We start from the raw sequence: 24,878 nt of genomic DNA on the forward strand, positions 1-24,878 counted from the left end.
CCATTTCAGTCGTAGTTGCCGATATCGTGGTGTTAACACTGGCGCATGCATGTCGGTTGCGGAGGCACATCACTAAGAGTGTTCGGTGCACCATGTGTTCAGACACAGCTGTACTCTGCCCGATGTGAGTTCCACCACAATTCGCCTCCTATTCTGTTTTACCAGTCTACCCGGCCTACAAAGTTCGGCAGCAGGGGTCGCCGCCCAACCCCACGATGACTGGACGTAGTTTCATCTTGGATTCGCCGCGTGTTTACCACACCCACCACAGCACTCCTCGAACACCCGACAGGTCGCGCTATTTCCGAAATGCTCGTGCCCAACCTCCAGGCGATAATAATCTGCCCTCTATCAAACTCAGATATATCGCGCGCCTTCACCACTCCACACGTAGACAATACACTCGCTGATACTAAACGCACTGCGCGTGTGTCTGATAAGCTGTCATTCCTTGCCAGGTAACGCTGCTATCGCCTGGATGAGCTTATATCGATAGTCATAATGTTCTGCACTGTTGATACATGTACACGCATCTAAGACCAAAACATTACAGAAAAAGGACTATATAAAATTGTTCCATAATTTTCGAATTTACAATAGTTATATTATATTGATCTGTCTGTAGGTATCTACCTTCTCTCTACAGCGTGTGTGTGTGTGTGTGTGTGTGTGTGTGTGTGTGTGTGTGTGTGTGTGTGTGTGTGTGTGTGTGTGTGTGGATGGGGGTGTGGATGTGGATGTGTGTGCGCATGTGTAATTGGCTATCTGCGCTGAATAGTCTGTTATCCTGTGTTGCTATCAAAGCCGCGACACAGGTTGCCAACGGAAGACGAAGCTTCTCAAGTTCCCGTAATACAGTAGTAGTGCTTCCTTGCAATCTGCTGTAGTCACAGAAAACGTGAACACCGTCTGGCGTGAGGTCGGTCACCTGAGGCGCGTTCGGCGCGGCCCTGCCCGCTGCCGGCGCACCGAAGGCACGGAGGCTCGCACTGGGGCGTATCGCTTCTAGTCGGGCGTGCCGCGGCAGCCCTCACTGGGGAAGTGATGCGTCTCTTATAGCGTCTCCTTCCCAAGTGGCTCTTTCCGCCTTCCCGTGGTGCCAGATGTTAAGCTCGGCATTCTGCCTTGCGACAAAAGGGACAGCTGCGACCCAACCCGATGCGAAAGCGAAGGGTGCGTGGCACAGGGGAAGCTGTGTCGAGGGACCGAACACCAGTCCATATCTGTTCGCAGGGCACAGACCAGCAGGTGCTCTGCATGAAGGCGATCTCGTTTTTCGGGATGGGACCGCGGGGCGTGTCGGCAAGGGTGCTTCGCCGCGCCCCTGGGTAACCGGGGCGTGTTCTGCCAAACCCAGGAGGTGGTGACATTGCCTGGGCCAGGTTAGATGGGTCCAGACCGCCGAACGTCTGGGTGACCGGCCCGACACCTGGGTAGGAGTGGGTCCTTGGTCGAGAGGTGGAAACTCGAGCAAGTAGGCGGCGAAGGGCGAGGGGTGCATCCGCCTCTCCGGAGTGCGGGGTGCTGATGCCGGGGTGCGTCGCGTGAAATCGCCGATGACGGAGTCACCGAGGGGACCAGTGCACTGGAAACGGTGCGCTGAACCCAGCAGCTCAGGAGTGCCCTTGACCTAGGGGCGAGGTCGGTGGGCGAGCTGCAGAAGTCCCCCCCACCCATGCCAGAGGAGCCGGTCCAGGGCAAGAGACGGACTCCCACCCCTCTTTTATCACTCCGTACAATATGGCGACACCAGAGACGAGTGATACGAGTGCGCCATCGCGAGCTTCTTCAGTGCCTGAACCCGCTCCTCAGGACGAGCTGGGACAGGCAACTGATGGAAACGTGTTACAAAGACACACAAGGATCATGTTGCTCCTTGAGCAAAACATGAAAAACGGCAAGATTTGTCAGGCGGCTTTGACAATAATTAAAAATGAGCTGGCTGCATGGGCCATCGCAAACGCCATGCTTCTGGGCCGCGTAGAGGAACTTGAGAAAGAAAATGAAAGATTAAGAAAGCAACCTGTCAAGACCTGAGCAGGAGTGGTCGCACAAGCGCCACTGAAACCGCAAACAACTAAGGACACCAAACGATCAGACTCAACTGTCTTTTTAAAGACCTTGCCTGGTCAAGATACTAGCGTAAAAAAAGATACAGTAGCTACTTACTACCACCATAAATCCTGTAAAAGACAAAATCAAAATCAACAAAGTTAAACCGAGCAAAAACTCGGTAATCGTTGAAGTTGCCTCATGAGAGGACAAAGAAAAACTACTGATCAACGCCAAATTAAACTCGGTGGTCAAATGCGAGCCACCGAGGAAAAGAAACCCGTTAGTCATCTTATATGACGTACCAACGATTATGACCAATGAGGAAGTACAAAACACTGTTAAGGCTCAGAACTTTGAGGACATGACAGACGAGGAATTTAAAGAAAGTTTTAAACTGGGATTTAAAACGAGGCCTCGGGACTGTGATGTGGTTCATCACATTGCCGAGGTCTCCGCTCAAATGTGGAAAAGAGTAACGGCAATGGGCAAACTATACATTGGCTTTTACGCCGTAAATACCAGGGATTATCTTGTGGTACCACGTTGCCACAATTGCCGAGATCTCGACCACGTTCTGAGGCACTGTACCTGCTCAAAATGTGGCGATGATGGTCATGTGAGGAAAGACTGTAGGGCTGCAGCAGTCTGCATCCCATGTAAGAGACGGGGCAAAAAACCTTGCGGAACCACTGGACGCATCTGCCCCACCTACAGACTCTTGGAACAAAGATTAATTTCAATGATAAATTATGGCTGATCAAGCTAAAGCAAACAGGATGCCCAAAAGAAAATCACCGAGCAAAAGGAGGAGGGATGCCATGAGGGCAAGTGCTTTCAAGATATTCTTGAGGTCGCTCAGGAGCGCCACCATTAATACCACCGACACAAGCACTCAAACCGACTTCTCCACAATGGACAGAGGGACTCAAACGGAGTCTTTTACAGCCACGTCTCCCTTCTCCCCAAGCCGGGAGACGAGGCCGACTAAAGACCAACGGCAACGGCCTCCTGTAACAGAGACTGTGGCAATCTCAACAACAGAGGAGAACAGAACTCCAAAGAAACCAGTTCAGAAAAACATAATAACTAGCTCCAGCGAAACATCTACCACAACAGATCTTGTCGTCAGACTGCCACCAGTCGCCCCAGTCAGAGTCTATTACAACCTTGAATTCACTATGCAACTAGCAAGACTAGAGCAGCCGACTACCCTGACCACTGCCTTGAGACACGTGGTTCGGGCGGGACATGAATATGGTAGGAGAGTCACTTTCTCGGTAATGGAGGCTGTGGACAGAATACAGAAGTCAGTGAATCTCCCCACCGACTTCGGAGCCCTGCGAGACCTACTTAAGAAGGTCTTCGAAAGACGAGGTGAAAAATTCGATCTGTACGATATCTATGAACAAGCAGTTTTAGCAAATGGACGCATCTCATTCGACTGGAGTAAGACATGGCCAAATGACACAATCCACACATACTTCCCATAAATGACTACATGACGAAAATCACCATTCGCCAACTTAACACCCATAACATCAGACTGGTGATGCACGAACTACGCAAGGAAGTTGAGGAGAGGAGACTAGATGTGGTCTGCCTGAAGAGCCGTACTCCCTAAATGGGAAAAAAGCTTTCACGGCTGCGACCTGGCAAGTCATAAGCAGAGGGGAAGACCAAAGATCGGCAATTATAATAACAAATAAACTTCTAAGGGCCACAGTATTAACACAATTCACAACCAGCCACTGCAACGTCGTAGAGCTGCAGTCGCCATCGGGAGCAATCGTCATCATCAGTATGTACTTCCAGTATGCAGATGATATGGAGTGACATCTGGCACACCTTACCACAGTTATCACGGCATTTCAGGGGCGGAAAGCGATTGTAACAGCTGATATAAACGCCAAATACTCCCTATGATACAGCGGCACCAGGGACCCTAATGGAGAAAAGGCAGAAGAGGCCATCATGCCCTTGCAGCTGGTGGTGGCTAACAAACCGGACAATCCTCCGACCTACGTGGCGAGAGGTACCAAGGCACGAACATTGATGTGACCCTGGCTATGCCTGATGCTGCGCATCTCATTCAGCAATGGAGAGCAGAAGAGAACGCCACCACTAGCGATCACAACCTCATCAGAAGGGAGAAGGAGTGTCCAGGGCCTCTGTATGGGTGTCTGAGGAGCTATTGTGAGGATCGTGAGGTTTGGCGATCATCCCTAGCATAAGAGTAAGAAAAAGATGTCCCCAGGGCTCTGTACTGGGTCCCCTGTTCTGGGACATCCACATGGAACCTTTACTAGACAGACTACAGCAAAGTGATGAAGTGCTAGAGGTGATAGCCTACGCAGATGATCTCCTCCTACTGGTCGGCGGCCGTAGCCGAGAAGATATAGAACCCAAGATAGAAAGAGCAATAGAAACACTACAACTTTGGTTCCGAAACAGAAAAAAATGAAGATTTCACCAGCCAAGTCCACATACCTTCTTCTAAAGAGACAGCTAGTTCGTAATCCAACTGTCAGGATTGAGGGCTCACCAGTTCTCCGGCGACGAGAGACTCGCTATCTTGGAATCACCGTTGATGAAAGGTGGTCCTTTGGAAGGCACATCGAAACCGTAACTCAAAGAGCGCTACAGGTACTCAACAACCTCATTTCCATTGGCCACAAACTTTACCACAATAGCATACTCACCTCAATAGTGGGTTACGGCTCGGGAGTCTGGGCGCACCTGCCTGCCACGACAGTGGGAAGAGTACAGAGAAATATGATTATGAGATCAGTGGGGGCATATAGGACTACGCCGGGAGGAGCCCTGTTAGCCATAATGGGGCTCTGCCCCTTGGACTCAAAATTCGAGAACAGGCCGCTTGGTCTTGGGCAAAGAAGGGGAATATGGAGAAAACAGAGGAAATTTTAGGCAGAAGGACTGAGAACAAGGTTGAGATTAGATTAAGACGGGACCAGCTATGGCACCAATCGTGGGAAGGCGATGAAACAGGGCGCAGAACTTTTGATTTTCTACCAGATGTTTGGAAAGGATGGGAATGACATATCTCGAACCAACCCGGGGACTAATTCACTTTCTCACTGGACATGGACCCTACTCGACATACTTATGTCTATTCGGGAAAAAGGCGACACCTGCGTGTGACTGTGGTGCTCCGGGGGGTACTCCTGACCATGTAGCCTACGAGTGCCCCCTTTTCAATGATGTGGCTTCAGTGTTAAGCGACCAATTACCACACTATGACACGTACAGACTGCTCAGACAACACGACACTTTTCAGACCATTAATAAACTGGCTAACGTGTATCACAGAACGTCTTAAAGGATTACCTGAGAGAATTAAACTAGCATTAATGAGAGACTTCCCTAAACACCGATAGAGTCTGGTACCCTATTCCCCAACAGCCTGGGCGCGGAAAGGCCGACTTCCTCAGTCTGGAGTCCGCCGCGCCTCGGGACTCAGGGGGAGTGGGGTGCAACTTCACCGATCTCGACAACACACCTGATTTGACCTTAGAATAAGTTTAGTTGTAGGATTTAGTTTTTAGACACTATCTGTAGAAACCTGCACCGATTGACATCTTCGTCTGCCCAGTGTCAGGGGCACACTCATTGGGGTTAGCTGAATGAGCAAGTCTCTATAGTAGGTTTATATTTCAACTGACACGTATGTAACGCTGTAGGCCTTAGTAACTAGTCTATAGTTAGCTTACCTACTTAGTAGTTAATTAACACACTAATTTGTCCATTGCATTTACCCCATAGCTCACATACTAATTAGTTACTAAAATATAACTTAGAATAGCTGCAACTAAAACTATTGTATCACTATTTCGGCCCACTAATCACATAAGGTAGTGGGTTCCATTGTATAATTAGTAAGTTTTTATGGAAATAAAGAATTTAAAAAAACCGTGAACAGCGCCTCATCTTCATCACTACGGCTGAAAGATATGTCTACAATGGGCTACCTATGAAAGTGTTCCAGTGATTTTTTAGGCTGGTTATTACGTAGGTGATGTGCCAAGACACTGAATACATTCGAAACTTTGTGCAACGGAAGACCAAAGGGTGAATTATTGCGCACTTCTGGACGTTGTCTGTTGTTACCTGCTCAATTCCAGTTGCCTCTGTGTAGAATGCATCGGTAATCTGTACTTAGGACTGCACTCCAGCTACTGTGGCTTCTAATGGCAGTTTCAGTGGCTAATCGGTCGGCAGCTTCGCTGCCACCGATCCCGCAATGTGATTTCACACAAGCGAAATTAACAGTACGGCCTACTGCAAGCAGTCACTCCAACACTTCGATAATTCTGTATCCAGCTGGGTGTTCGAGCGGATGCTAAAAATTTTTAAGTGCTGTTGGACCAGATAAAGAGGTTCTGGGTAGGAAATAAAGAGATACTGTCATACACGAGCAGAAACTTAGTGGTTGTAGTGCAGCAAAACCTGTGGTCATCAAACGTGTCTATGTTGGGAAATTGAATATCCCAGACGTCTGCAAAAGGGGCAAGCTCTAAGCGCTTCCGAAAGAGTCATTGTTTTTGGAGTCGTCAAAGTATATATAAAACGCCTTATTTATATGATTAATGATTAATGCGAGCCTCGTCCTCAAAGGGAATGTCAGGTGTTCGGTTCACCGAAGACCGTCTTAGTGGGAATAGGAAGCTGAAATTATTCTAGTTAATTGAATATATACATAATGACTGCAAAGACGACAGTGATAAAGAGACATGGACATCTAAAATAAGCAAAGAGAGTTGAGAAGTTCCTAGCTTATTTTTGGTATGCAAAAAAAAAAAAAAAATGTACTCTCTGTTTTCATTCGGTGAGTAATATTTCATATTTCTATATATGAAATTTTTCAAACAGAGGTTTTCAGTAGTCGGTATGTTACGCCACATTGGTTCTGAGTAGAAGCGATGTAGCAATGTCATCTTTATTAAGCTTATCCTTTACTTATGCTTTAGAAACCGTGACTGTTTACTCAGTGTAAATACATAAAACTGCAACGAGCCGCGTTCTTTTAAGTCATCTATTGTTTCGTGAATTGGTTTTCGAACAGATGGTTTTCGGAAAGTTACATATCTATTTCAAGCATGATGCTTGGTATCGACTCTGTGACAAGACGATGAAACATACTTTAATGTATTGTCATCCGCACTGTTTATCTCTCAAGCTGGATCCAAAATTTGGTTCTGTACTCACTGCGAAAGTATGGGCGGCCTTTTTTGTTACTGTCCATCATGGAAGCAGACCTGCTTTCATTATGATGGCCAGCGGGTAACACATCACACGGTTTTACCCAATATGTATGCACGTACGTCGTGAGAGCGAAGCTTTGCCAGCATCCATCATGTACCATACCACAGTTACTTGTTACAAAGATCTCCACACAAAGATATGACATAGGCCTACTTTGCTCAGAAATATTATTTATTCTTGTTTGCATGTATTTAAGTCGATATAAGAGCAACAACTTTATTTGAAATCAGTGTTAGCAGTTCTTATATTAACGTGATCTGGAATATTAGCAAAGGCATTTTCTGGGAGAGGTTGTTGTATCCTGCCTACTCGTCGAATATGTGGTGCCTACTAAACCTGCTTTCTCGGATCTCTAGACAACAATTCAAGCAAATCGTATTAATGAAGTTGTTCAGAAAAGAAAATGAGTACAATACTTAACTTTGTGAGATACAGACGAGCAAAGGGTGACACACAAAGAAGAAATCACTTCAGTCTATGAAATTCGTAATACAAAAGAAGTAATACAGTTCCTAAATCGCTGCTATAGAAGTGCACATTCTTGATGCTGTGGAAGTGGTGGAACTGCTAGTCTTCAACGGGGCCGCGGCCATTTTTTTTTTTTTTTGTGCGCTCTAGATATACAGTTTTACCGGTGGCTTACGGCCTCGCTGTCTTGGTGGATAGTAAAAATATTTTATTCGACTATGATGTCATTCCATGCACTGGAGTGCATGTTGAAGGTGTGGCGGTGGGACTTGAAGTCCAAAAACACTCTCTGATGGCGGAAGTTGAGATCGGAGGCAAATGTTAACTAACTATGAACTACATTATCATCAACAGTGATGGTTGACGATGGTCGATACCCATCGAGTAGTCAAGTCAAAACTAACGCTTCATTAGAGTCCATAACAGTGCTATCGTTAGCCATGGTGAGAATAGGAGACCTCAATGATGGTGAGAGTGCCAGTGCTGGGGAGGCGTTGTGCCAATGTTTTGTAAACCAGCAATCGTGTCATGTAGGGCTTCTACTTTGGCTTAGACACACCTTGCCTTCTCTCACATGGACATCTTGAGAGTGGCCATGTCCATTTTTTCGTGGAGGGTAACTACCCTCGTGAGGGGCACGCAGGCTCCACCGAAGCACCCCATTATGAAGGCGCTGGAGGGTCTGCTTCTCGGAGGTCCTGATGGTAGCCCATGCAGAGGTGCAATATGTGAGGGAAGGGTGGACAACCATCTGGTACAGCCGGAGCCTGGTATCAAGTGCCCGTTCCATGCTGCTCAACATTGGGGACAATGCTTTTATCAGCTTGAGTCCTAGGGTTACATATTCTGCATGGCGATGGACGAGTAGTTTTTTCGTTCGTCTGGACACCAAGGTATTTGGACTGTGGTACATGGATGTCTGCAATAGTGATGTTGTGGTGGAGCATAGGGTGCTGTTTAGTGCAGTAGACTGCCGTAGCCTTGGTGGCATTGAGGGCAATATTGTTGGAACGACACCAGGTCATTGTCGCATCCACCTTCCTCTGCAGGTGAGGAATGAGCTGGTCTGTGTTGCGGATGGTGGTATAGAGCACTATCATCAGCGTGTTTCGCCAGGTGGCAGTGTGGGAGGACTGTCATATCGTTAACATAAATGATAAAAAGGCTGGGAGACGACACGGAGCCCTGAGGGGTACCCATCGACATGTGGCGTAAGCTGGAGCGTTGACCTTGTTGAGTAACCAAGAGAGTCCTATCGTGGAGCAAATTATTCACTATCTTCACATAGATGTTGGAGATGCTCGTCTGTGTCAGCATTTTGTACACCAGATTGTACTGCCAGATCTTGTCATACACATTTAGCAGGTGGAGTTAAAGCCCTTGCTGACATGTTTCATGAACCTAAGGACAAGGAGTTCATCTGACAGGTGGGAAGTGAATCCAAACTGTTCTGGATAGATTGTCCCAGCTGCCGCCAGAGGCTAGGAAATGTGGTGTAGTATCAATGATTCTAGAACCTTGACATGGTATTCAGAAGGCTAATGGGCCTGTTGTTAGGAGAGACCATAGGATCCTTCGAGGGCTTATGGATGGCAGTCAGTTTGGCCTGCTTCCACTGTGGGGGAAAAAGGCCAGTTGTGAGACAGCGGGTTCTTGATGCTGACAAATAAGACCAGCAGCTTACGTGGCAGCCAGCGGAGGTGTTTCTTTTAAGATACCATCCAAACCTGGAGCCGACTGCTCATATGGTCATATGGTGAGGGGGCAGTCAGATGTGGTCTTCGTCAGAAAGCGGCAGCAGCTGCTAGAATATTGTGTTCGAGTTGATCAGGCGTGAGGTCCTAGACGAGCAGTTGGTTCTGGCCAGAGTTTCTACCACACAGAAGGCATCATAATTTAAGTCATCCACTGTGTGGAATGGTTGGTCTTCACTGTGGAGAGCCACAGGGCCCAGTCGGATTTATGTTGGAGGAGGAAGGCATATATCTTCTCCTCCCATTGCTCAATTTTATAATCGGCGAGCCAGTGGCAGAATTCATGCTGGAGACGTTTCATGCAATGCTTATCTCGAGGATCACGAAACTGCTTCTACCACCTGCAGTAGCGGTTCTTCTGGATTGTCAGTTCGCACAAGGGGAGGCTAGTCATTGAGAGGGGTTAAGGCCCTAGGGACAATGGAAGTTGAGGCCTTCATCGCCTTTTCGATTTTTGTGGTTAGATAATCAACAGCACTAACCAGGTTGGTAAGCATTGTCAGGTCAAAATGTTACTGAGTGGTGCTATTAACAATCCTGGAAAATTTGTCACAGTCCATGATGGTCAAGGTAGAAGGGACATCTAACGACAGAGCGACGCCGGTAATGTGCAGGAGCATGGGGTTGTGATTGGGGGTTAGTTCATGGAGTGTTTCCAACGAAAACTGCAACATAATGTTCTTGAAAATGGACAAATATAGGACGTTCAGCTGGCAGCCAGAGCGGACTGGTGTGTTGGTGGGCGTGTGGGGTCCATAGGCTGACAGTGCCAGAAGATCTTCTAAGTCAAGTAGGAGTCTGCCCTTTGGATTAGCAACACGAGAATGCAAAGCTGGATGCTTGGCGTTGAGATCTACCTGAACAACGACTTTGTCAAAAGAGGTCAAGGTACAGAGGTCAGCTTCAACAAGTGGTAGGTTAACGCTCAAACACGCCGCAGCAAAAGTTATACCGTCAAGGTGGGTAGGAACTGCTGTAGCTTCTACATGTTCGAATGGTTGGGGAACCTCGTGATTATGGATGAGTGACTTATGCACAAACACTGTCATGCTCCAGCCTCAACCATGGAGTCGGTCAGTTCGATAGCAAATCATGTTGTGAAGACGAAAATCGTCAGCAGGTTTCAGGTGGGTTTGTGAGACAAGTAAAATGTCCACATGGTGTTTAAGCTGTGGTAAAAATTGCTGTTTTGAAGAGCGCGCCGCAGCGCGTAGTGTGAAGCAGTCGCCCTCTGTTTCTGGCAGTGGCGCCGCTGTGGCAGTTGCAGCTTTGGTGTCTCCCTCTGGTGGGAAAGGGGAAAGGTTGCCTGTTCACCTGAATTTAAGGGGGCTATGAGCTCGCCAGTCGGTCAGTCTGGGGTCAGTCTCTCGTCTCCAGCTTGCTAGTCTGTCTCTCGTCCTCATTTGGGGGGCACTTAGTGTCTGTCTGTCGTCTGGAGTGTTAGTATGTCTTTCGTTCGGATCAACCTTTAAAGACATGAAAATGAGAGACTTTCCACTCCGCCAGTAAGAGAACTCAGCGAGTGGTCGTCCGGTCTGGGCTTAGATTCTGCATCTGAGTCTGCGCGTTAGGCCGCCAGTCTGCTCGAGTTTGCTCAGGCAATGGTCATTGGCGGTTGGATCGATCGGTTGCTCGGTCGCTCACTGAGACACAAGATGACTTGTCCGATTTGAGAGTCGGTGCATGTGAGGTCGCCACGTGAGTCCAATGGGCCGCGCCGTATAGCGAGGGGTACTTGCTTCGCGAGAGCAACAGGAGTCAACCCACGACATCGGTCTGGCCTGTGCGAGCTGCGATGCCGTGAGACGGGAGATCGGCGCGCCTTTCTGCGTCCGTTGAAGCGGCTGGCAGCGGACGGTTCGGGAGAGCGATTTGGGGGTGCTCCGCCAGGTCTTCTCGAGAAATCGCAGTTTATTAGAAGGTAAAAGATTGGTGATATGTTGTGTGATTTACTCTTGTTAAATTCTACTTGTTTTCTGGGTCAGTCCCTCGTCCCCAGCTTGCTCGTCTGTCTCTCTCTCGTCCGCATTTGTTAGGCAGTTAGTCTGTCGTTCGGAGCTGCCCCTGTCATGTTTGTCGGATTTGGTGTGTTAACGAATTTATTGTTTGGAGTGTAATGGCCTAATTCCTGAAATATGTATTGATCTTGCCTATCATCTTGAGAGGGGGAATCTGTGTACTTGTTTGGCCAAATATTTTATATAATTTTGCATTTTATGGGCTTTTAATTAAATGATCATTTTAGTATATAAAGTTACCGCGCTTTCACTGTAAGACTTTTCTTAGAAGTTAAAATCAAGTTGCACCTTCGGTGGCAAAGTTAATATTTTAATTTTCTGTGTTTTGTACCATTTCCATCCCTCCTATGGGGGTGCATAGTTTGTGTGCTTGTGTAAATTGTTAAAACTCTTAGTTTAAAGTAATCTGGCGTGTTGCAGATTTGCACTAGTGTAGTCTTTCAGAGGCTGTTGTGAGCAGTCGTAATTACGGTCGTGTCAAAAGGGAGCGGCAAGGTTCTGCCCGAAAGCTCATACAGTCAAAACTTGTTTCTTTCTGCCTCTGAATAAATTGTAACTTGATATTGAGAGGGTGCTTTCTGATTATAATCAGAATAAAATTCCCATTTGTTAAAAGGAATTTGCTTATGATTTCATCAGTTACTTCCTGGCAATTACTTCCATGCTTACATAGTGTGATTAAGTGGGTTAATGTTCTTGATGAAAAGCTAGTAAATAAAATAAATTCTTAAGAATATTCTTTGAAAATATATCACGGTTCAGTGTTTGTAGAGGAAAGTGTTCAATTCAGTCCTGGTATCTTTAAGGCCATTAGCGTTAGAAATACAACTAGATCCCAAGGGGGCTGATGGTTGTGCGGTGGGCGATTCGCCATTATAACAAAATCTGGCTAAACTCTTCAACAGGGGTGATGGCCTTAGTGAGCCCAACCTCCGACGGACGGATATTTTCAGCTGCTTCACGGATGACAGCCCTGAACGGAGGGAGGACCTAGAGGATCTCCCACATATCATCTCAGAAAGAAGCATCTGTGTTTGCCACTGGAGGAACAACGTGGGTGGGCTGCTTGACCCTGCGACGGACAGGGAGGGGCGTGGTGACTAGTTAAGAAGGCGCCGCAATTGAGCGTTGTGGCAGTTTAGCAGGTGGGCGGAAGGAGGCTGCAGACAGTCTTTCAGTTTGGTGGACGTTGGTATACGTTACAGGAAACGGATGAGCAGGAGGAGACTGAGCTGCTGCAGTGAATGTGGATGGAGCTGGAGGGGCTCCTGTGCCGCAGGCACCTGAGCATCAGTGGTGGGATGGTCGTCGGATTTACTCCATAAGACGGGGAAATGGGTGCTGTCCCGTGAAGAGAGGGGTAGCCGATTTGTCCTTGGTTTCCTTCGTGGCGGGCGGGAAGACTTCATAGCCTTCTGGTATATAGGACAACCTTCCTGGAGCCAGATGGTGGAGTTCGCGAGAAGTGCCAAACAGTGGGAACACGTGGGTTTTTTCTGAGGCCGGGAGTTTGCAGTCCTCTGACAGATGCGAAACAGCACACTTAACACACAGAAAAGGTAGTGAACAGTAATTGCTGATGTGGCGCAATCGTTGACACCTACGGAAGATGGAAGGGTCGTTGCGGCCTTCATATGCTTCAATACGCACCTTTTTGCACAGGAGATATCTGATTTGGTAAATGCGTTCGACGGCCACTCTTTTAAGGGACTAGACAACATGGATGGACATAGGGATTAATTTCCAGGACTCAGGGTGCCTCTTGTTGTATTGGTTCACCAAAGGGTCCAGGAACTTGAGACGGAGTTCACATGGTTCAGATGTCTCCAAGCACTATGGGACTTAACATCTGAGGTCATCAGTCTCCTAGACTTAGAACTACTTAAACCTAACTCACCTAAGAACATCACACACATCCATGCCCGAGGCAGGATTCGAACCTGCGACCGTAGCAGCAGAGCGGTTCCAGACTGAAGCGCCTAGAACCTCTCGGCCACAACGGCTGGCTGAGACGGAGTAATTCATCCCTGACGTCTGTTTCTTTAACTTGGCAAGGAAGGTCTTTGACGAAGAGTTTTGTTGTTCTGTCGTCAGAAGCCTGATAAGTATAGTAGTTCAAAGCCCTGGACTTCACAAAAATGAGGGAGATAATCATCCATGGTGTCAAGCAGGTACCTGACGTGGTTTTTCTGGTATACTGCCCGCAGTTGGTCGCAATAATGCGTTGCAGTTCAGTGTTCAGTTTAATGTAGTTTGTGGGATAGTAAACAACGACAGGAGGGATCTTTTCTTTCTTTGGTGGTGGTGAAGGTGGGTTCTGAGAAGTGTGGTCGGGAGGGGGACCTATGTCCTGGTCCATGGCAGCAACACATGTCGCTGCTTCAGGTGTGGAGGTATCGGAACCTGAATCTCGATCGCTGCGACGGGCGCAAGCGGAAGACCGTTAAGATTGTCTACCACGGGGAGGGGGACCGACAGGGTCGGAATCCTCAGAAGACACGTTGCGCCGACGTGATGGTGTAGACGAAGCAGCACCCGACAGGGCGTTTTACGTCGCGATCGGTTGTATCAATCCCGGAGGCCGACACGACTTGACCATCACTAGGTGGGAGATCTATCACCAGGTGGCCATGAGAATCGTCGGAGTACGAAGGAGAAGATCGTACGCTAACGTGACGCTGTGTACAGGGAGCACGTGAATCGGTATCACTCACAATGGTAATCCGTGACTTGTGGCGGGAGGTACGGTGCGCTCGGTCCTTAGCCCGTTGGGTGGTGCCAGTTTCAGCGCAGCCGCCGGCTTGCCGGGACGGCCATCGTGCGATCGGTGTCACATTGCCGCGCAAAGTGGCGGCGAAGGAGTCGCCTAGCTGCGGAGTCCTGTCCTTGGCCCCTATTCATGCTTAGTTGACTGACGTTGTCAGGCTATAGGCACGAACGCCTGTCGCCTATATATCTACATCTGTATCCATACTCCGCAAGCTACTTGACGGTGTGTGGCGGAGTGTACTTTGAGCACCTGTATTGGTTCTCCCTTCTATTCCAGTCTCGTATTGTCCGCAGAAAGAAAGATTGTCGGTATGCCTCTTTGTGGGCTCTAATCTCTCTGATTTTATCCTCATGGTCTCTTCGCGAGAGGAGGGAGCAATATACTGCTTGACTACTCGGTGAAGGTATGTTCTCGAAACTTCAACAAAAGCCCGTACCGAGCTACTGAGCGTCTCTCCTGCAGAGTCTTCCACTGGAGTTTATCTATCATGTCCGTAGCGCTTTCGCGATTACTAAATGATCCTGTAACGAAGCGCGCTGCTCTCCGTTGGATCTTCTTTATCTCTTCTATCAACTCCATTTGGTATGGGTCCCACACCGGTGAGCAATACTCAAGCAGTGGGTGAACAAGTGTACTGTAACCTACTTCCTATATTTTCCGATTGCATTTCCTTAGGATTCTTCCAATGAATCTCAGTCTGGCATCTGCTTTACCGACGATCGAATTTATATGATTATTTTATTTTAAATCACTCCTAATGCGTACTCCCAGATAATTTATGGAATTAACTGCTTCCAGTTGCTGACCTGCTATATTGCCGCTAAATGATAAAGGATCTTTCTTTCTATGTATTCGCAGCACATTACACTTGTCTACATTAAGATACGATTGCCATTCCCTGCACCATGCATCAATTCATTGCAGATCCTCCTGCATTTCTGTACAATTGTCCATTGTTACAACCTCTCGATATACCACAGCATTATCCGCAAAGAGCCTCAGTGAACTTCCCATGTTATACACAAGGTCATTTATGTATATTGTGAATAACAACGGTCCTACAACACTCACCTGCGGCACACCTGAAATCACTCTTAGTTCGGAAGACTTCGCTCCATTGAGAATGACATGCTGCTTTCTGTTATCTAGGAACTCTTCAATCCAGTCACACAATTGGTCTGATAGTCCATATGCTCTTACTTTGTTCATTAAACGACTGTGGGGAATTGTATCGAACGCTTTGCGGAAGTCAAGAAACACGGCATCTACCTGGGAACCCGTGTCTATGGCCCTCTGAGTCTTGTGGACGAATAGTGCGTGCTGGGTTTCACTCGATCGTCTTTTCCGAAACCCATGCTGATTCCTACAGAGTAGATTTCTAGTCTCCAGAAAAGTCATTATACTCGAACATAATACGTGTTCCTTAATTCTACAACTGATCGACGTTAGAGATATGGGTCTACAGTTTTGCACATCCATTCGACGTCCCTTCTTGAAAACGGGGATGACCTGTGTCCTTTTCCAATCCTTCGGAACGCTACGCTCTTCTACAGACCTACGGTACACCGCTGCGGTACAACGGGACGCGTACGAAATGACGATGCTGCTGTACAAGGCGAATGACAAATCAATATCGACTCAGACACTACGACTACACAACGCTGAGCGACACTCTTGACCGTAACGAACAACGCGTACGTACTCGCAAGTAAACACTGTCAGGGCTGGAACCTGACTGACCGGGGCCGCGGCCGTTCGGGTGCAGCGCTAATGTTCTCTTCTTGTAGTGCGTTGCCACCCTGTTGTGGTCCTAGAGAGTCGGTCGCTCCGCGTGCAATTGGATGACGTCTTCTTCAGAGCCCTCTCTACTCTCACGATACCGACCGGCGTGCCGGCGCTTCACTTTACGTAGGTAATATGTATAACACTTATAACATCTGTAATGAACTGCAACTGTTTATATGACCATTTACGTCACAATGCGATCTTTTATTGCTAGTAGCGTTGTCATTGGTGCAGCATTTAAAGAGAAGCTAGTGAGTGAGTTGTGTGTTGGTGATGCTACTTAGCGTTCTGGAATTAGCTTGCAAAGCAAAGAGATAATGAGACAGAGGACATGAAAGTTTGAAAATATGTTTCCCTAAAGGCCAATTAGAGAAGTGAAGATTTCTAGGTGCTGTTCTTGCTGCACTGTTTGCTTGCACGTAGATTTATGATGTGTTTGGAAAACGAAAAGTTAGTGGGATCTCTTTCGTAATCGGTTTGGGTTAGTTATATTCATTGTTCAGACGTGTCTGCACTCAAAAGTCGTAGATTTACCATCTCACTAGTTATTCACATGACTCGGCAATATTTCCCATAAAAGTAATTTTTATAAAGAGCATTGTAACTGTCAAAGAATGCTTTTCGGTATACACTACGTAACTTTTTAAAAGTTATCTTCCTTTCAGCCACTTAACAAGTTTAAATTCTAGCACCGTCTCCCCACGAATATTGTTTTCTAGTTGTGTGTGTCGCTGTATTGCACTGAGCGGAGAGAAGCGGCTAAGAGTGAAAAAATGGCTCTGAGCACTATGCGACTTAACTTCTGAGGTCATCAGTCGCCTAGAACTTAGAACTACTTAAACCTAATTAACCTAAGGACATCACACACATCCATGCCCGAGGCAGGATTCGAACCTGCGACCGTAGCAGTCCCGCGGTTCCGGACTGAGCGCCTGAACCGCTAGAGCTAAGAGTGAATCATGATCTATTTAAATTAGTTGCACGTCCTTGCATTGCACTGTGCAAAGTTTTGTTCTCATTGAGTTACTTTGTTGCTGCCCTGCATTTCTTTCATGTTCGTCAGTTCGAGCATTACCGAGCTTACTTTGCCGCAGATAAAGCATATAAAAATTTGTCAGTGCAAATTTTACATTACAGTCAAGACAGTAAGCCCATTCATAGTTAAGATTTTCTGATTTTCAAAATTATCACCGGGTTCTGACCAGTTACTGTGTGCTCACATCACATTTCTTATGCAGACAATCTCATTCTTACGTTGTAAGATCTCATTTTATATGCAGAGAATTTCATTCTTACAGTGCAGTGTTACACAGACGTGTGTATTATCTAATATTTGGAATTTTCATTAGCTCGAATACGTAAAATCACAGGACATTTTCATAGAAATATTTTGGTTGTTTATTCTCTCAAAATTCGACTTGTAATTTTGTTTTTATTCTGTTAGTTTTGTGTGTTGGAACTGCAAGTCACGTGTTGTGACATCATCCACTATAGCACTGTTCATGGCACTACATAACACAGAAATACACAGGATAGTTTTTCTAGTTTACACTTTTGGATTTCCAATTAATTTGGTGGAAGCTAATTTCAATTCAAGTATATTGTTCTACAGTTTCAGGAATTTGGAAAATCTTATTACTAGATTACTTTCCCTCAATTACACCACTTGCATTGTTCGGAATTACCACGGAGACAGAAATTTAAGACAGGGAACCAATCTAGGTCTAGTTCACAACAAACAGAGATCAGAAAAGTTACACAGTTTTTGGGGCACTTCTACTTTACTGAGCATAAACATGGAAGAACAACAGAGTACAAAAAATTATGAAACAGACTGGTGGACAATAAAGTGAATCAAAGAGCAAACACAGGTAGCATCATGCGTAATGGCTGAACAAATGGCTCCCTTCCGAAAATCGATTAATCAAATAATATTCACAAATAGCAGGTTAATATGTCATATCCTACCAGGAAATTTAGTGTCAGAACCAAAAGCTTAATTAGTTGAAGTAATATCATCTACATAGTACGCTATGCAATCATTTGCTTCTCATGGAGCGCTTAATAAACTGTATAACTGATAAATGCATCGCCTAATGAGCAGCTAGTCCGTGTCGCTCACGTGATATCGTTTCTCATGTACTCGTATAGGTGCATTAGGGTAATTGCATTAAATTTTCATCCCTCGATACTGTTTACTACAGAAAGAGCAAACATTTTCCACACATTCCAGATACGCATTCAACCGTATCTGTTTCCATGTAGACGTACGTATTATCTCTCTGACTCCCTGCTGCAACTGCAGCGTACGTAAAACCACTAGGGCACTGAATCGTCTGCAGTGCGATGACTGTTAATGTATACCTGAGATTTTCGGTGAGAAAAGTTAATTTCAGATGTAGGGTTTGAAATATAATTTCGTTTGAAAACAGTAAGTGTAGCAGATACAGAAAACAGAGATTTTCCTAGGAGTAAGTAATTAGCAATTAATCTGCAAGGATTAACTGTGACTTTTTTTACACGGAATGATTCGAAAAAGGAACCCGATACTTTTGTGTTAAATCTAAATTAACAAACCTAACACGTGCTTTTCTGACAATACACTGCCTCAAAAACAGATGTAATGATTCAAAATATCACAACTCTTCAAAAACCACTAGTAGCACAAAGTGACAGTACAGGCCAAACCTCTTCAGTTTTATTCTAGAGAACATTATAAGACTGCGGAAAGAAACATTACCAGAACATTGCATTTCCCCTATAATAGTGTGGCAAAAATACGAAGATTTTACGGAAAAGATCTGCACCTACTCATTAATTCGCTATATTTTCAGAAAGTATCCAGATTCGACGATGCAACTCTGTCGTTTGGAAAATGTAATCAACCAACCTGCGAATCTTCGTGGGAAACAAATACAGTCATTACGATCATAAGATCTCATTAAAAACCTCAGTTCAAATAAAAATAATTTTGGTGGAACTACTGAAAACTGATTCAGAAAAATCTGCACAAACAGAAGTTCACACAAGATGGAAAAGGGGTACATCACAGACGTACAACGTAAGACAGTATGACAGAATAGGTAGAGTCTGTTTTGGAAGAATGATATTAAAGTGGGTAGGATTCGAAAGCAGAAGCGGAAAGAAATTACACTCAGACTGGACTGAGATGGGGGAAGACAGACACAGCAAAAGAATGGAACAATACTGACGGAGAATTGACAGGAAACAATGTGAATAAAATGTACCGGGCATGTGGTCCTCAGGCAAGGGAGGAGGGATGAATGACATATCTGGAACCATATAAAATCTGTCAAAGGGGTTGGGGGTGAAAAAATAATGTAGCCGATGACTCGTCAGTTGGCAGACTTTATTCATCCATTAATCGAGCTTGAGAACATATAGCGACTTCCATCAAGCCAAACTTTACACGCAATTTCAGATCTTTACGAAACGTGTTCTCGCTGACAACCACCACAAAATGATGAGAGGATAGAAGTTTATCGCTTACTACATCTTCAATGTTCCAGCAGTAAAAAATCCACAACAGGCACAATGTTTTAATTTGTTGATTCTTTGCTACTAACTGCATTCACGACACATTTTGCATACGGTATCCACGTGTGTGGCTGAATGTACCTACAAAATTATGTCATTGTACAACTACAGTTCTGGAAAGAATTGAAAATTTGTGGTAAGGACTATGGGACCAAACTGCTGAGGTCATCGGTCCCCAGGCATGCACACTACTTAATCTAAACTAAACTAACACACCCATGCCGAAGGGAGGACTTGAACCTTCGACGGAGGGAGTTCAGGAGGTATGACATTATAAGCACTGAGCTGCGTGAAAAACTACTTCACACACGGCCATTTATTTTGTTGCATCTTTACAACTAACTCTATTCGCAATAAATTTTACTGGCAGTATAAAAGTAAGCCATTGAGTGTACCTGCGAAATTATATGATTCTGTGACACAAAGATGAAGAGATATGACTTCATAGGGATTGAGCTTCGTGAAATCGGAACTGTAATAGGAAATTCGTTAGAATGCAGGTGGAATATGTGTAGAAATGTGTGTGAAATATACGTGACATATGCAGTCTCTTGCAAAGTCGCTGCTAAAAAGCTCTTCCTATATCCCTGCAACTAGTTTCAGCCAAACGTGGTACAAATATTACTGTCTGGAAAGAAATAATGCGAAGGCTAGAACCGGCAATCTTGTATTTGGGTGGAGGTGATAACTTGGAGAGAAAAGCGGGAAGGAAGAGATGGACACAGTAGGGCAAAGCAGACATGGACACAGATATGAGGGACAGGAAATGGCCGCAGGAGGGAAATAATGTATGGAGAAAGGGAAGTAGAGGAGATGGATAGAGATGGAGAAGAAGGAGTGAGAGAGATGGGGGGGGGGGGGGAGACAAGCAGAGAGACTGGATGGAATAAATAAACATAGAAAGTGAAGAGAACATGGAGAAAGAGGAGGAGAAGATGCCCAGTAAGAGAGAGAGGATGAGATGGGCAGAGAGAGGGGGGGAGGATGAAACTGAATGAAACAGGAGGAAGAGGACATAAAGGCAATGAGAAGGATATAGAGGGGCAGAAGAAGATGACATCAGTGGTAGTAGGAACATATGGACAGTGAGAGTGTGGAGGAGCAGATGGACAGAGAGGACAGGAGAAAACGGACAGGAGGGGGTGGAGGAGGTTGACAGAGAGAGAGACAGATAGACTGGAGAGGGCAAGAGGAGATGGCTGGTAGAATCAGAATAAATACATACCCTGCGGGTACTCAGTAGCATTTACATAAATAAATGCTGGCCAAGAAAAACTTATTATTTTTATTTATTCTGTAGACCCTTGATCTACCCAGCATGCAGAAACATGCTTACTGTGGTGTCACACAATATCGACACCAAGCCAAGTATTCTGTGTCGAGAGTTGGCAGTACCACATCTAACGGAACCGGCTTGAAAAGATGGCGCACCAATGGGAGCCAATCTAACCTTTTTCGGAGGTAGCCTTCTGTTATTGTGTTTGTTTGTAACGAACAGGCCCGTGTAATGGACTAGTGTGGGATATTATTTGTACTAACAGAAGAAAGTTTTGTAAACAACGTACTATCATAGTGGTATTATGTGTGCCTCTAATAATTTTGCTGTCTCAGCACCCTCCAGTTTCTCAGCATCCACTCTTTGACTGAACCAACACTAATAACATTCATATTCCAGCTCTCGTTCTCTTATGTCCTTGACGAATTTGAATATCTAAATGATTTCCTTCTCATATGTATCAAGTTAGCTGTCTAATAATTCGGCTATCATTGTGCTAAACTTCAATTTATTCAGATTACCACATCCAGAGTGCTTCGCTGAATTACAATTTTGAGACACAGGTTACAATAATAGTAGAGCAACGAAGTAGGTTCCAGCACAGCTTGTATTGTTACGAATTTTTCATCTCCTCCCAACCCAACTCGCCATCAAGACACTGACGTGGCAATGTCGCACTAATGTCATGACAGGAAACTCAAATCTTTTGGCAGGAATTAGGTCAATTGGACAACCTCTATTAACCTAACTCCCAACACCCCCTTCTACTCCTATGCTGTCACCCACCCCGAGCCCCTGACCCCCCGCCCCCTAAAAATGGTGGGAAATTAAAATTTTTGGTGCAATGCCCCCTTGAGGAAGGTTAGGATAGAGTGCTTTATTTATTTTCTACCCTCTCCCACTTTCCGCGGATCCACGCCCCAACTTCAGGGTTCCAGCTGTTTGCTTAGAAGCACTGTCATAGAGAAAAAGTTCTGAGTCCTGCAGCTACTGTGGTATTCATAACATTTCTGGAATGCTGAGTGCACTTAGTTTATTTTCGCTACTGATGTCAGGAATCTTAAGGCACTTTTTCGTTTCCTCACTTTTCGAAGCACAGTCTGCAACAGAAAACCCACACTGGTGCCTAAGCACAGATGGTAAAAGCAGAACCGTTACATATCGAAAAGCTCATGACGTATTTCAAAACCCACAACAGATCGCGAAAAAAAAAACAAAGACACAACAGATTGGAGGCCTAAAAGATTCTCTTAAACTTCGAAGCACTGTCCTACAGGAAAAGAAAGTGGCGGGAAGTTTCGGAGAATTTTCAGTGTCCTATAACTGATGATGGTCGAAGTAGAGAGGATATAAAATGTAGACTGGCAATGGCAAGGAAAGCGTTTCTGAAGAAGAGAAATTTGTTAACATCGAATATAGATTTAAGTGTCAGGAAGTCATTTCTGAAAATATTTGTTTGGAGTGTAGCCATGTATGGAAGTGAAACATGGACGATAACTAGTTTGGACAAGAAGAGAATAGAAGCTTTCGAAATGTGGCGCTACAGAAGAATACTGAAGATAAGGTGGATAGATCACGTAACTAATGAGGAGGTATTGAATAGGATTGGGGAGAAGAGAAGTTTGTGGCACAACTTGACTAGAAGAAGGGATCGGTTGGTAGGACATGTTTTGAGGCATCAAGGGATCACAAATTTAGCATTGGAGGGCAGTGTGGAGGGTAAAAATCGTAGAGGGAGACCGAGAGATGAGTACACTAAGCAGATTCAGAAGGATGTAGGTTGTAGTAGGTACTGGGAGATGAAGCAGCTTGCACAGGATAGAGTAGCATGGAGAGCTGCATCAAACCAGTCTCAGGACTGAAGACAACAACAAACAACTTGGAATTGCTCTAAAGCCACAATGCCAGAGGGGGGACAGCCTCCCACCTAACTGAACGAGAGGAGGCTGATGTGTCTGGACTTGTCTCTCAACACCCTAAAAAAGACATCATAGGTCTGTCCGACATCACAGAACTTTCCGTAGATGCCTTGTTCTGCCCCTGTATTTTTCGAACCAGTCTGTAGAGACTCCTATGCCTCCCATAAAGAATGTCTTCTGTCTCTGTGACATCAAGGAACTTCTAGTGTGTGGAACATCGCGATTGGGTCTTACTGAATTTACCGGCCAAACTTCTGTCGCTATTGTTTCAGCTGAAACCTGTTTTGTACAGATCGGAAAACATAAAGCTTTCATATTGCACTGACAGTTAAATCCTGCAAAAATGGTCTAAAGATTATGAAATACAGAAACTATTGAAAAAGACACTTAGTCAGTTACACTGATCTGCTACTGTCGAAGATAGCTTGAATTTTTCGGCGTCAAACTGATCTCCAACCAGGCCGTATAGTCACAGACGACTGCACCACTGTATCGTATCGGTATTTTGTTGGCGTAAACTCAATTCGTACCCTGATCCATACAAAATCATCACTTCTGCATCCTGCATATTGCTAGCGACCACCAGACAGTCCTACATATACCGCGAAGACATACACATCCCTATCACAGAAGCACATGCACTGTATATATAGTCGCAGATCTAGTTATCCCCCACTGAAGGAAGCGCTTCACCCTCGAGATAAGTCGATCATAAAACATGGCTAATGGTCACAAAGCAACTGTGCTGGCCTGATACGTGATCGGGGTGCTCTATGTGGACATTGGTCACTCTCTGAACACCTGTACAAAGGCTGTGCTGATTCCTCCAACACAAAGGCATCCACTAATGGCACTGTTTCCAGCCCAGCCTGCTTGCTGCTGTAATGAGATGTGATCATCTCCGGACCCTGTCTCGTCTGTCGACGAGAAATATTTCGTCAATCGCTAATTAATTTGCCGATCTCGAAACATATCAGCCACAACCCGACTTTACACGCCAAAACAACGATATTTGTTACACTTTTATGCTGAAATAATTGAGTAGCGTTTGCAAATTCGGAGGGTGTGCTGGAACATCACACCACATACGTGACTTTTCTCATCAACCATATAGCAGAATCCGTTACAATGGAGGTAGCTGAGAATGGTAGTGAGAATTTCAAACAGCAGCTAAGGTGAGCTGTGTCCTTAAACAGTTTGCAGGAAATACGATAGGTCTTTTATTAACGTGTGCACAACACCACTATTGTAAACAATAAATTGATCAGCTGTGAATTTGACATTGTGATTGGAAGTATTGTTGTAGAGTTGTAATTTCAGCAGCCCCTCTCCTGGCATCCACACGCCGGCCATATGAGAGATTCAGAGGCCAGAGGGACTGGCGTTGTGACCATCAAGCAGTCAAACGGTCAGGTTACGTTGCGGGGTGGGGGAGGAATAATCATCCAGTGCAAACACTCGCCATATTGATTTTTTTTTTTTTTTTTTTTTTTTTTTGGCATCGGTCTACTGACTGGTTTGATGCGGCCCGCCACGAATTCCTTTCCTGTGCTAACCTCTTCATCTCAGAGTAGCATTTGCAACCTACTTCCTCAATTATTTGCTTGACGTACTCCAATCTCTGTCTTCCTCTACAATTTTTGCCCTCTACAGCTCCCTCTAGTACCATGGAAGTCATTCCCTCATGTCTTAGCAGATGTACTATCATCCTGTCCCTTCTCCTTATCAGTGTTTTCCACATATTCCTTTCCTCTCCGATTCTGCGTAGAACCTCCTCATTCCTTACCTTATCAGTCCACCTAATTTTCAACATTCGTCTATAGCACCACATCTCAAATGCTTCGATTCTCTTCTGTTCCGGTTTTCCCACAGTCCATGTTTCACTACAATACAACGCAGTACTCCAGACATACATCCTCAGAAATTTCTTCCTCAAATTAAGGCCGGTATTTGATATTAGTAGACTTCTCTTGGCCAGAAATGCCTTTTTTGCCA

This window comes from Schistocerca gregaria, chromosome 7 (assembly GCF_023897955.1).
Source record: "Schistocerca gregaria isolate iqSchGreg1 chromosome 7, iqSchGreg1.2, whole genome shotgun sequence".
NCBI classification, from domain to species: domain Eukaryota; kingdom Metazoa; phylum Arthropoda; class Insecta; order Orthoptera; family Acrididae; genus Schistocerca; species Schistocerca gregaria.